This window comes from Arachis ipaensis, chromosome B04 (genome assembly GCF_000816755.2).
Source record: "Arachis ipaensis cultivar K30076 chromosome B04, Araip1.1, whole genome shotgun sequence".
Classification (NCBI taxonomy): domain Eukaryota; kingdom Viridiplantae; phylum Streptophyta; class Magnoliopsida; order Fabales; family Fabaceae; genus Arachis; species Arachis ipaensis.
This window is the reverse complement of record NC_029788.2, coordinates 2,667,627-2,680,244: the sequence shown is the minus strand read 5'-3', so window position 1 is coordinate 2,680,244 and position 12,618 is coordinate 2,667,627. Positions and strand designations below refer to the sequence as shown.

The window sequence follows — 12,618 nt, the reverse complement described above, 5'->3', positions numbered from 1 at the left end:
GCAAATACCTTTTTTGAATATATATATATATATATAAAAGGATAAATTCATGTTAAGATTCAAGATAAGACTTTGATTTTTGCATTTAAAGAAAAAAAACAATTTTTACTTGGTGAGTAAAACTCAAAATTAGAGAAATAGTGAAATACATAATTTGTTTAGAATTGTTGAATTATTTTTGTCCTAGGTCACATATTTATAAGACAATTCTAGTTAACATGATAAGTCTTGATGGTACTAGGAGATTAAATGTATTATCATATCATTTCCAAATTGCTTATAAAATATTTTGAATCCGATATATTTTTTTGTTATACTCTTCATTTTTGAGTATATTTGATAAATTTTTAATAATAAATAACAACAACAATAACAAAGTCTTGTCCCAATAGGTGGGGTCGGCTACATGAATCAAGCGATGCCATTGTGCTCTGTCATGTATCATGTCTACAAAGAGACCGTTTACATGTAGATCTCGTTTGACCACCTCATAGATGGTCTTCTTAGGTCTTCCTCTGCCTTTCACCCCTTATCCATCTTTCATCTCATCCACCCTCCTGACTGGGTGTTCTGTCGATCTTCTTCTCACATGTCCAAACTACCTGAGACGCGATTCAACCATCTTTTCCACAATGGGTGCTACTCCAACTCTCTCTCTTATATCTTCATTCCTTATTTTATCCAATCGCATATGACCACTCATCCATCTCAACATCTTCATCTCTGCCACACTCAGCTTATGTTCGTGCTCCCCTTTGGCTGCCCAACACTCCGTATCATAAAGCATAGTCGGTCTTATAGCAGTGCGATAGAATTTACCTTTAAGTTTTAAAAGCACTTTTTTGTCGCATATAAAACCAGATGCACTCCGCCATTTTGACCAACCTGCTTGGATCCTATGATTTACATCCTGTTCAATCTCTCCATTATCATGTATGATGCACCCAAGATACTTAAAACTTTTAACTTTTGGTAAGATGTTTTCTCCAATCTTCACCTCTATATTAGGGTTTTTCCTTCTCAGACTGAACTTACATTCCATATATTCCGTCTTGCACTTCTAAAGCTTCTCTCCATAAGTCCAACTTCTTATTTAGATCTTCCCTTGATTTTTCCATAAGGACGATATCATCGGCAAAAAGTATGCACCATGGCACAGGCTCTTGGATGTGCTCTGTGAGTACTTCCAAGACTAATGTGAAAAGATATGGGCTTAAGGATAATCCCTGGTGTAATTCTATACCAATAGAAAATTCCTCTATCACACTACCTTGAGTTTTCACACTAGTTGTGGCCCTATCATACATGTCTTTAATTGCACGAATATATGCGATCCTTACTCTCCTCTTTTCTAAAACCTTCCATAAGACCTCCCTTGGCACCCTATCGTACGCTTTTTCCAAATCAATAAACACCATATGTAGATCCCTTTTATTATTACGATACCTCTCCATCATCCTTCTTAACAGGTATATCGCTTCAGTGGTGGATCTGCCTGGCATAAATCCAAATTGGTTCTCTGTTACTTGTGTCTCTTTTCTCAACCTCCGTTCTATCACCATTTCCCATAACTTCATGATATGACTCATGAGTTTGATCCTTCTATAGTTTTCGCAACTTTGTATATAGGTACCAAGGTGCTTTTTCTCCACTCATCAGGCATCTTGTTTGACCTTAAAATCTCATTAAAAAACTTGGTTAACTAGTTGATGCCTTTCCCTCCAAGACCCTTCCAAACCTCAATTGGGATATTATCAAGTCCTACTGCCCTGCCATTTTTCATCTGCTTTAGAGCCTCTTTTACCTCGAAGTCTCGAATCCTTCGATAGTAGTCAAAATTTTGATCTTCTTCCCTTATGCATAACCGACTAAGGCTCGGAAGAGTCTTATGTCCTTCATTAAATAACTCGTAGAAGTAGCTCTTCCACCTTTCATTAATCTTCTCCTCTTGAGCCAGCACCTCTCCATCCTTATCCTTTATGCACTTAACCTGATCCAAATCTCTCGTTCTTCTTTCACGGCTCTTTGCGATTCTATATATACCTTTTTCTCCTTCTTTCGTGCCCAAAGACTGATAGAGACCCTCATATGTTCTTGTTCGTGCTTCACTTACAACCACTTTTGTCTCTTTTTTAGCCGCCTTATATTTTTCCCAATTATCTGCATTGCGGTATAAAGACCACTCTTTAAAGCACTCCCTTTTTATCTTTATCTTTTCTTGTACACTTGCATTCTACCAGCAAGACTCCTTGTCTCTTGGTTCTATTCCTTTAGATTCACCAAAGCTTTCTTTTGTTGTTCTTCTAATAACTTCTGCCATCTCCCTCCACATCTCTTCCGTGCTTCCTTTCCCATCCCACTTTGCCTCTTCTCCTACTCGTCTTAGGAAGCTTCTTTGTTTGTCACCTTTTATCCGCCACCACCTCGTCCTTGGATTTTTCGTATGATGTCTTTTCCTCAACTTTTGCTCAACGCGAAAATCCATGACGAGCACCCTATGTTGTGTTGTCAAACTCTCCCCCGAGATAATTTTACAATTAATACAAAATTTCTGGTCGATTCTCCTCAACAAGAAGAAGTCGATTTGAGAGCTTGTCATGCCACTCTTATAAGTTATAAGATGTTCGTCTCTCTTTTTAAAATATGTATTTGCGATGAGAAGGTCAAAGGTTGAGGAAAAGTCCAAAATAGTTTTACCCTCGGCATTGATCACTCCGAAACTATGGCCTCCGTGAATACTTTCATACCCAGTCACTTCTCTTCCAACATGGCCATTTAAATCTCCTCCTAAAAAAATCTTATCTGACGAAGGTATGCTTTGGACCAAACTCTCTAGATCCTCCCAAAACCTTATCTTGTGTTGTTCGTCTGAACCCACTTGCGATGCATAGGCGCTAATCACATGAAAAACACCTCCCTCCACCACAAGTTTGATAGAGATGATCCGATCTCTCACCCTCTTGACATCCACTACGTTCTTCTTCCACTGCTTATCCACAATAATACCAACCCCATTCCTATTCTTCACCTTTTCTGTATACCAAAGTTTGAAACCCCATTTTGTTTCTTGTAGGCACATAATGTTAATCTTCCTCCTTGTCATGGTGTCCACCACCTCCATGGACTTTCCTGTTAGAGTGTCTATGTTTCATGTCCCAAATCTCAACCTTCTGTCGCTCCGACCTTTACCTTTTACTTTGTGAACTAGCTTATTTACCCTCGTCTGTTCACGAAAATGCGGGAACCCTTGCTCATTTAACACTACATCCGGGCACCGATGTAGCGGCTCTTACTCATTTGACACCGTACTCGAGCCATACAACGCGTTGCTTTCGGGCAAAGACCTAGCTTTAGTGCAATAATGTCTTTGATTCATGTCATGGGGGTTCGACTATGTTTTTATGTTGGTTGTCGAAGACCTAACACAACCCTCCTTCTTTATTCGGGTTTGGGACCGGCCATGTACCGCAAGTGTAACATAGGCGGAGTTTAAATTTTTAATAATAAAAATAAAATTTTAGAAAAATAAAAAATTATTGTTTAGAATTTATAGTTTATATATTTTTTTAAAATAAAAAAAAAGATGAATAAAAAAAAGATGATGATGAAAAGAAGAAGAAGAAGAAGATGAGAAGAAAGAGGAAGAGTTTTGAATTATGCAAAATTTATCAGAACAAAAATACAATAACAAGTACATATAAATTTCTTAGTTTTTAGACTAAATTACTTAATGATTGCGATATGCAAACTCAGTTCGAAAACAAGCACACAAACAAGACTGAATTATGAACAAAAATACATTCAAATTAATCTTGGATCAAACGACGTCATTAATATGACAAAAATTCAACGATAATGATAATAATAATGACGATAACGATAAAGAAAATGACGATGACGATATAATAATGATAATTGTTACCTAGATTATTATTTTTTAGTTTAATGTTAATGGTAATTAATTATAATTAGAGTACATAATGAGTACATAACATTAATTACAAAACTTTTTTTAGTTTTTTATTTTTCATCCATTTAAAAATTTTTAAAATGAAAAGAACCAATTTTTTTAGTCATGCAAACCCTAGCAGCAATATGATTTGTATGGTTAACTAAAATTAAAGCTGAACTGATATAATTTGAAGATATGATCGGAGGAAATAAGAAACAGGGAAGTTTCTCAAATAGAACATCTAGAAGATGCCAAAGGAAAGCACTATCCTAACCAACTGGTTTCAGGCCTTGGCCTAGGCCTAAAGGCGCCATCCATAGCCTTGAGCTTTTAATTTAACTAGTGATAGGCCGAATTCAAGGCAATCCTACCCTAGCTAGCTACCAACCATCCATTCCACCGCCGCCAACTATAAAACAAAAAGCATAAATATTTGCACAGAGACAGAAATCTTGTCAAAACTCTACAATAAAGATATCTATTATCTAAGATCTAAGATGTCAACAAAACTCCCCTCTCTCTCTCTCTCACTTTCACCTTCACTCTCATTCTCAGGAATAGCAGAAGAAGGTGAAGAAGCAGGGTGTCTTCGGAGACATGTCTTGATCATTATGAAATCCGACAAAGACTCCGCCTTTCAACTACCTAAACTTGCACACGCCTTCCGAGAATTTCTGGTGATGACTAGGGAGGTTGGCGAGTTTGTTAGCGGGGCGCTCGCAGCAGCCATGACTAAAGCCGTACTTGCCCCTCTTGAGACCATCAGAACAAGAATGTTGATTGGTGTTGCTCCAAAAATATCGCTGGTAGCTTTGTTCAGGTTATAGAAGAGTAGCGTTGGCAAAGATTGTGGGCTGGAAACACCATCAATATGTTTCGTATAATTCCTACACAGGCTATTGAGCTTGGCACTTTGAGTGTATAAAACGGGCAATGACATCTCTCCAAGACAGACGGAAACAGGAAGAATACCCTAGGTTGCAGATAGGTTCCATCATGAACTTATCTTTGTCCTGAGTTTCACCTGTTGTTGTGGTCGGGACAGCTATAGGATTGCCAACACACTCTGTTGTCACCCTCTTGAGATTCTTAAGGATCAGTTGACTGTAAGTGTTGAAGTCTATCCTAATTTGAGCATTGAGTAAAAATATTTACCCTGAAGTCTGCCATGTTATTACTTCATGTATGATACAATAAAGAAGTCATACCGCCAAACTAAAAATAAAAAGTCTGTAATGGTGGGAGCTTTGAAAGGTAAGTGTCCGCCAAATATAGCAGCTGCACTTTCAGAATTGATTCAAGAAGAAGGCTTGAAGGGATTCAAAATAAAAGATTTTGGTCATCTCAAGTACTTCTCAAACATGGAAGTAGCACATTCTAACTTTAGAATTCACATTTACTTGCAAGTCTCTCTTCACTCCATTTGATTATAGTTAGAAACTTTTGAAGTAGTTAAATATTATTTTAACGGACAATACTACTTACAGACAGTTCATCAGTTGACTTTTTTTTACTTTACAAACACTAAATTTAATATCTCTTATCTAGATTATTTTTTTAGTTTAACATTGATAGTAATTAATTATAGTAAGAGTACATAAGGAGTACATAAGACTAACCACAAAATACTTTTTTAGTTTTTTGTTTTTCATTCATTTAAAATTTAGGTAATAATAACGATAATGATGATGATGGAGAAGGAAGAGAAAAACGAATGAAAAGAAGAAATCAAATGATAAAAGGAAGAGGAGGAGGATGAGAATGTAGTGATGGTAGTAGTGACGACCATAATGAAAGAAAAATAAGAGAAGAAAGAAGAAGAAGAAGAAAAAATAGAAAAGAAATAGAAAAGAAGAAGAGGCCTAACAGCTATAACAACTTTTTTTTTATCCAAGACAGTAGAAATTTATTGCATTGAGTCCAATTGGGATAACTTACACCGGGTACAGAAAAGGAAAAGATCCAACTAAAGAAACATATTTCTCGGACAGAGTTGCACACAAGAAAGGGGAAAGTTTCATCTTGTACGCTCTCTCTCTCTCTCACTGCTCTTCGTGCTTCTTCCAAGCTCAACAATGGAGATTTGCGCTTCTGTTCAAATATCCACTCGTTTCTTGCTTTCCACAGTTGCCAGCACAAATTCGCAACTAATTCTCTCCTTCCTTCTGATTGATTTGCTTGACCCATTTTGTTCTGAATTGCTAACCACCATTTCCATGCTTCTTCTTCGCAGGGTAGCACAGTAATTCCAGAAGTCTACCAAGCTTCCACTGAATCCGCACACGTCCAGATGCAGTGAACCACTGTTTTCTCTGTCAAGTTGCATCTGGGGCAAAGTGGGTTAACACTAGGAATTCGTTCGTGAAGTTTTTGTTTAACAGGTATGCCTTCATGCAGTATCTTCCAAATAAAGTTCTTTATTTTTGGTTGGCACTTCAATTTCCAGATATTTGACCACATCTGTTTATGTCGGAAGCGTTCAGGGAGGTATTCAACTGGTGGGTGGTTAAATTGGAATGCCGTCTGGTAGCCGGTTGCAACTGAGTAACTGCCAGACTTCTCCTTCATCCAGGTAACTTTATCTTCTCCATCATTAATGGTAGTGTTGATGATAGCGTCTGATACTTCTGCACTGAAAAATTCTGCTATTTTATTGTGGTTCTACTGTTTATTCGGGAGAATTAAGTCTAATACCCTTAGAGGGAGGTCTGTTGAGTTAGGGTTCGAGATAGGGGTTATTGCTGTAAACTTGGAGACCCAAGAATCTTCTCGTATTCTGACAGAAGTTCCCCTTCCGATTTTCCATAGAATGTCTTTTTCCAGTACTTTTCTTCCTTCTAAAACACTTTGCCAGCCCCAGGAGGGACTATTCCTAACCTCAGCTCTGAGAAAATCTGTAAACCTAAAATACTTGCTTCTATACACCTTATATATCAGTGAATTTGGTCGAGTTAAGAGTCGCCATCCTTGCTTGGCTAACATCGCAAGATTAAAAGCTTTCAAGTCCTTGAAATTGAGACCCCCTTGGATCCTTGGCCTACAAGTAGTCTTCCAGCCCACCCATTGCAATCTTTTCTCATCTCTCTTTTGTCCCCACCAGAATTGAAGCATGGCTCGTTGCAGTTCATTGAGAAGTGTCTCAGGGAGCTTAAAACAACTAAGCGTATATAACGGAACAGCTGTAGCCACCGCTTTAATCAAAACCTCCCTTCCACTTGGTGACAATAGTGACCTCTTCCAATGCTGTAGTTTCTGATTAACCTTGTCTTTAATGTAATGAAAAGTCGCTCTTTTTGATCTCTGGACGATTGCTGGTAAACCCAGGTATTTGTTTTGATTACCAACATGAGGGACTTGAAGGATAGCAGCTAGTTGATCTCGGATAGGAAGAGGAGTATTTTTACTGAAAAAAATCGATGACTTATCCATATTGATCACTTGGCCGCTAATTTCCTCGTAGTTCCGTAGGGTACGCAGTATTCCTTAACAGTCAGCAACGGTCGCACGGCTGAATAGTATTGAGTCGTCAGCAAAAAATAGGTGGTTGATCTTAGGACATCTGTGATTTAACCTCAAACCAGAAAACTCTAGCCTCTATTCTTCTCTGTGGAACAGATAGGAGAGACCCTCTGCACAAAATATTTTAATTTGCTTGGATATAAAACTTTATTCCTTAACAAAATCTTATTTTAAAAAACTCGTCTAAATAAGTTCAAAACCCAAGTAAAGATGATAGAATAGGTGTCAATATAATTTGCGAAGAATTAATTATTCAATTGTATTAAAATATCTTTCTTTATATAAAAATAAAATAGAAGAGTATTAGGAAGCCAGTAGATTTTGTAATTTATAACCATCAATTAGTTATTATTAGTGTTTTTAATAGTGTGAGATTATATCTAATGGTGTGATTCACCTTTCTTTTGAGAGCTAAATACTGATCAAATTTTAATAAAAATGTTGGTCTCTAAATTTTCTCAATAAAATAAAATAAATAAAATCGCAACAAATGAACAAATATTCAATTCATATTTATTTAGATTTTAACGTTGATTTACAACACTATACATTTCTAGTAAACTTCAATTTACACTACATTCCACGTTATTTTGAATTACACCATACTAAATTACATATTTGCAGGGATAATGAATAGTTACGTTGAACACACATATTAATGTATGTAATTATAATAATATACACATTTTTATTGCTTCATATCTCTTCAATAATCCTGCCCTGTTTTTGAGTAACGTAAAAACCTACAACACACTACACAGGAATTAGGAAAACAATCATGAATTCACGAATATTAGCAACTTTGAAATATGACGTTTAAATTGATTTTTTTTTTCTGTAATGGTCTCTTTGATAATCTCTATGAATAAAAAATAATTAAAAAATTTTCACTCTTCTTTTTTAAAAAATGTTAAAATGGCAATTCTTTCCTTTTCTATTTATAAAATGTACATTTCTCCTTTATAACTGTTAGAAAGCCCCTTCTTTAATCCATTTTAATTTTTTTGTGTTAACTAATTTAATTTTATTCATTTTTAAAAAATAAATAAATTATTTTTTACAAAAATATTTTTAGCAAAAATTTTATTTTTTAAAAATATTTTGGTAAAAATACAATTTAATCAATAAAAAAAAATTTATTAAAGGGTATTTTGATAAGCAAAATTTAATAATAAAAAATAAAATTTTTGTTTAAGGGTAATTTTGTAAAAAATAATTTTTTTTCTTAAAAAATAGATAAAGTTAACATTAGTTAACACAAAAATTTTAAAATTGATTAAAGAAAGGGTTTTTTAAAAGTTATAAGGGAGAAAAATGTATATTTTATAAATAGAGGGGAAGAGAGTGTCATTTTAGCATCTCTTATGGGAGGAGAGTGGAATTTTTTCAAAATAATTTTATCTTTAAATTAAATCTTACATTTGGAATCTATTCTATTATATAAAAATTGGATGTCTGCACTTAATGATGGAGCTGACGTGGCATGTTCTGGAGAGTGTTTCCCGATTTAATTATTTTAACTCATTCAATACAATTTATTACCATGACTTAATTATATCAGCTAATTGATTTGATTAGATATTTAAATATTAATATAATTTATTATAATATATATTACTTAATTAATTTTACTACATTAATTGTAATTTGTTATATTAGTTAATTAATTTATTCATTTATAAAGTCTGAAATAAAATAAATAATTTATTGTTTATTCTAATTGAATTCATTAAATTTAATTATACATTATATACGAATTAATAATAATTTGTAAATCACTTTATATTATATATGTATTAACAAAATATTATATAGGTCTTAATGTGTTAATTAAATATTATATACGCACAGAAAAATAAATACAAAGATGATTTATATAATATTAATAATATTATATTAGCACGGTAATTTTTTTTTATTTTGATATCATATAGTATTGATAATGATAATATTATTATATAGTATTATATAAACTTTCTAATATTAATTAGTATAGAAAATGGGAAAATTATTTCTTAATTATGGCAATCATTCTTAGTGGAATAGTGTCTCTTATATAGTATTGATAATCGTTGCTTAATTTAAAGTAATTGTATGTTGGTATCTTAAATTTATTTTTAATAATGACCTAAATAGATAAATCTAATTGAATTGAATGATTATATAAAATATTTTATATTATTAATATACTAAAATTAAATTCATTTTTCGGTACAGAATTTTATAGGTAAATTTTATACAAAATTAAGTTTTTTTAAATTTTTTTTTATTTAATTTTAAGTAGCGTCATATTTACAATTACCGCCTGATATTTTATAAAATATGAAAATCAATTTTTTTTATAATTTAAATATCAATGTTTGAATAGAAGAACTTAACAGACTCAGAGAGAGAGAGAGAAAGAGAGAGAGAATTAGTAATGGGGACAAAAATATAATAAAATTTAGGTATAGATATTTTTTTTGCTTCCCACGATATTCAACAAGTTAAGGACTAATCCGTCATGAATTTGAATTCCATTTAAGAATCTACAATTGGCCGGCAACGAGTTGCTATACATATGAGACAGAATTCAAACCCTCAATACTTATTTAAGCGGACGACTAAGTTGATCACTTGATCAATCTAAATTGGTTTAGATATATTCAAAATTTAAAATTAGAACTATCTAATACATATTGATAAGAACATTAAGTTTAACAAAATATTTTTTAACATAAAATACAAAAAAACTATTTATATTTTATTTTGAGACAAATATAATATAATAAGTGGTATATATGTATATAAGTATTGATTTTTTTTAAAAAAAAATTGTGGGGGCAAATGCCCCTCTATATTAAACGTGGATCCGTCTCTGGCTGTGAAGGAAGATGGGAGTTGTGAATAGGTAAGCGGTGATGGATTCAGCAACAACATGACAGGAGCTATGCAGTTTTTTTGTGAAGAAGTCGAGAAGAAGAAAATTTTAGGTGAGGATGATTGAGTTTATCTTGCATGTAGAGTATAGACTGAAGCTATGAATCATGTGTGATGTGAGGCAAATCCTAATTCCTAAAAAGTGTTTATATGTATATATTCGGGGCGAGTACACCCTAAACCCGACGATACCTGTCTTGAGCAAAATCTGCCCTGACTCGGATCAAGTTATTACCCTTTTCATTCGGGTATGGACGGGTCGGGTACCTGCGTATTCGAAAACTCCTGCCAAGTCTAACCACGTATTGATACTTCTTTTATTAAGGGTTTATCGCTAGCCAATGGATTGCTATATACACAAAACGAGATTCTAACTCCTAATAGTTGTTTAAGCGGCCGAGTGAGATGATCACTTAACAAACTCAAATTAATTAAGATAAATACTAATTATTTTTAATATTTTAATATTAAAAATTTTGAGAATTTAATTTTAATCAAATAAATTTTTATTTTACATAATTGTTTCAAAATACAATAATTTATTTTCGTTTAATTTTTTATATAAAAAAATATTAATATTTTTGTTAAAAATGGCATTATTTGGTATAATTACGTATGAATGGATTTTATAAGTGGAGAGTCAACATATACCTTACGTGTTTGACATATTTTTTACATTTTCACCTTACTATAAAACACTTCAAATATCAATATTTAACCAAAATACAATTTTCATCTCCATATTAAAAATAATTTCTGACATTTTCAATATGAATCATAAACAGGGATGGATCTACTTTGGGGAGCGTGGGACAAGTGCTCCCAATAAAATTTTATAGAGTTACATATAATATATGGAATAAAAATTTATTTGTCTCCACTCAATAAATAAATTTGATCCCATTTTAATTTCTTTTAATCTATTTCTGTTTTCATATATTTTATTACATAGTTAATAGTTATTGAATAATAAGATTCATCAATAATTTAAATTTTGAAATATAATAATATTAGTAACAAATTACAGCTGAAATGAAAAGTGAGATCTAAACACACGGATATCCATTTCTTTTCAAGTTAGTTCTAGTTTTGTTGGTGATAATGATATCAACCGGAAAAAATTTCAGTTATGAATATTATAAAGAGTCGTAATCTCATGAGAGATGATTTTTAAATTATTATTTAGTGACATATATAAAAAAATAGACATTTAATTGTATTGATAATGAAAGAATTATTCAATTTTTTTAAAATATAAAACTTAGAAGAATAAAATTCTAAGTTATATGTTATTATTTAAATTACTATATAAGTATTTTAATTTATTAGTTAAATAACTAGAAGATTAATTATATTTTATAATAATAAAATATAATTATAAAATTATTATCATTTTATACATATTTTATCCTACTAATAAAATTTTCTGAATTCGTTGCTAATCATAAAAATGTTTTATTTGAAACACACCTTAATTAATAGGATCGCAGGCTCCAGAGCAATCAGAAGCTACAACCTCTCCAATGAGCTTGAACTCCTGCAGCTCCTTGAAGTTTAACCATGGCTTCACCCAAACCTTGGCTTCGTACACTTTCTCCTTCTCAGCATCCATGGCCTCCAAGGTAATGTAGTAGAGCTTTCCAGACACCACTTGCTCCCTTGCATTTACTACCTTGATGAACTCTAGAACTGTATTCTGCACCACAATTTACGTGCAAACAAAATGATCACCAATTTTGTTAAGAAAGATTGGATAACGATGAAAACTCAGGTAAAGTCGACTTTACGTGAAGTTGATATCTAAGAACCATTAGATGAAAATTTAGTCAAATTAGTCAAATTATCTAACAATTCTCAAGTATCAACTTTACTTAAAGTTAACTGCACCTGAGTTTCCACCTTGTATAACACAAATTTATCATTTTATTTATATTTACAATATTATATTACAGAATAATAAATCAAAGTTCGTTATTTGTAATGTTTTGTAGTTATTTTTTTAGTATTGTTGTATTTGATTATTTTATACATATAACACTAAATAAACTTACAAAACAAATATGAATATTGGTTTATTTGTTGAATGATATACTCTGGGGTAATTTTGATGTTCGTATGCTAAAGTTAAAAGTGGTTGGAGATATTTTTAACCATTCATATGCAAAATTATAAAATCAATTAAGTAATAGTGGTAATAGTTTTGTTGATAATATAATAATTAAACCATA

General features: G+C 32.3%; 1 protein-coding gene and 1 pseudogene across 3 annotated transcripts in view; both read left to right on the top strand.

The window, feature by feature from the left end:
- The window catches only part of LOC107638234 (glutamate decarboxylase 1), a 22,760-nt gene extending 14,612 nt beyond the window's left edge, over positions 1 to 8,148 (top strand). For all 3 annotated transcript variants that reach the window (XM_021120442.1, XM_016341392.2, XM_016341393.2), the window contains one exon: positions 7,970 to 8,148. The gene's annotated coding sequence lies outside the window, so the exon portion shown is untranslated. The remainder of the gene's footprint in view (positions 1 to 7,969) is intronic.
- Positions 4,047 to 5,599, top strand: LOC107637489 (annotated as a pseudogene).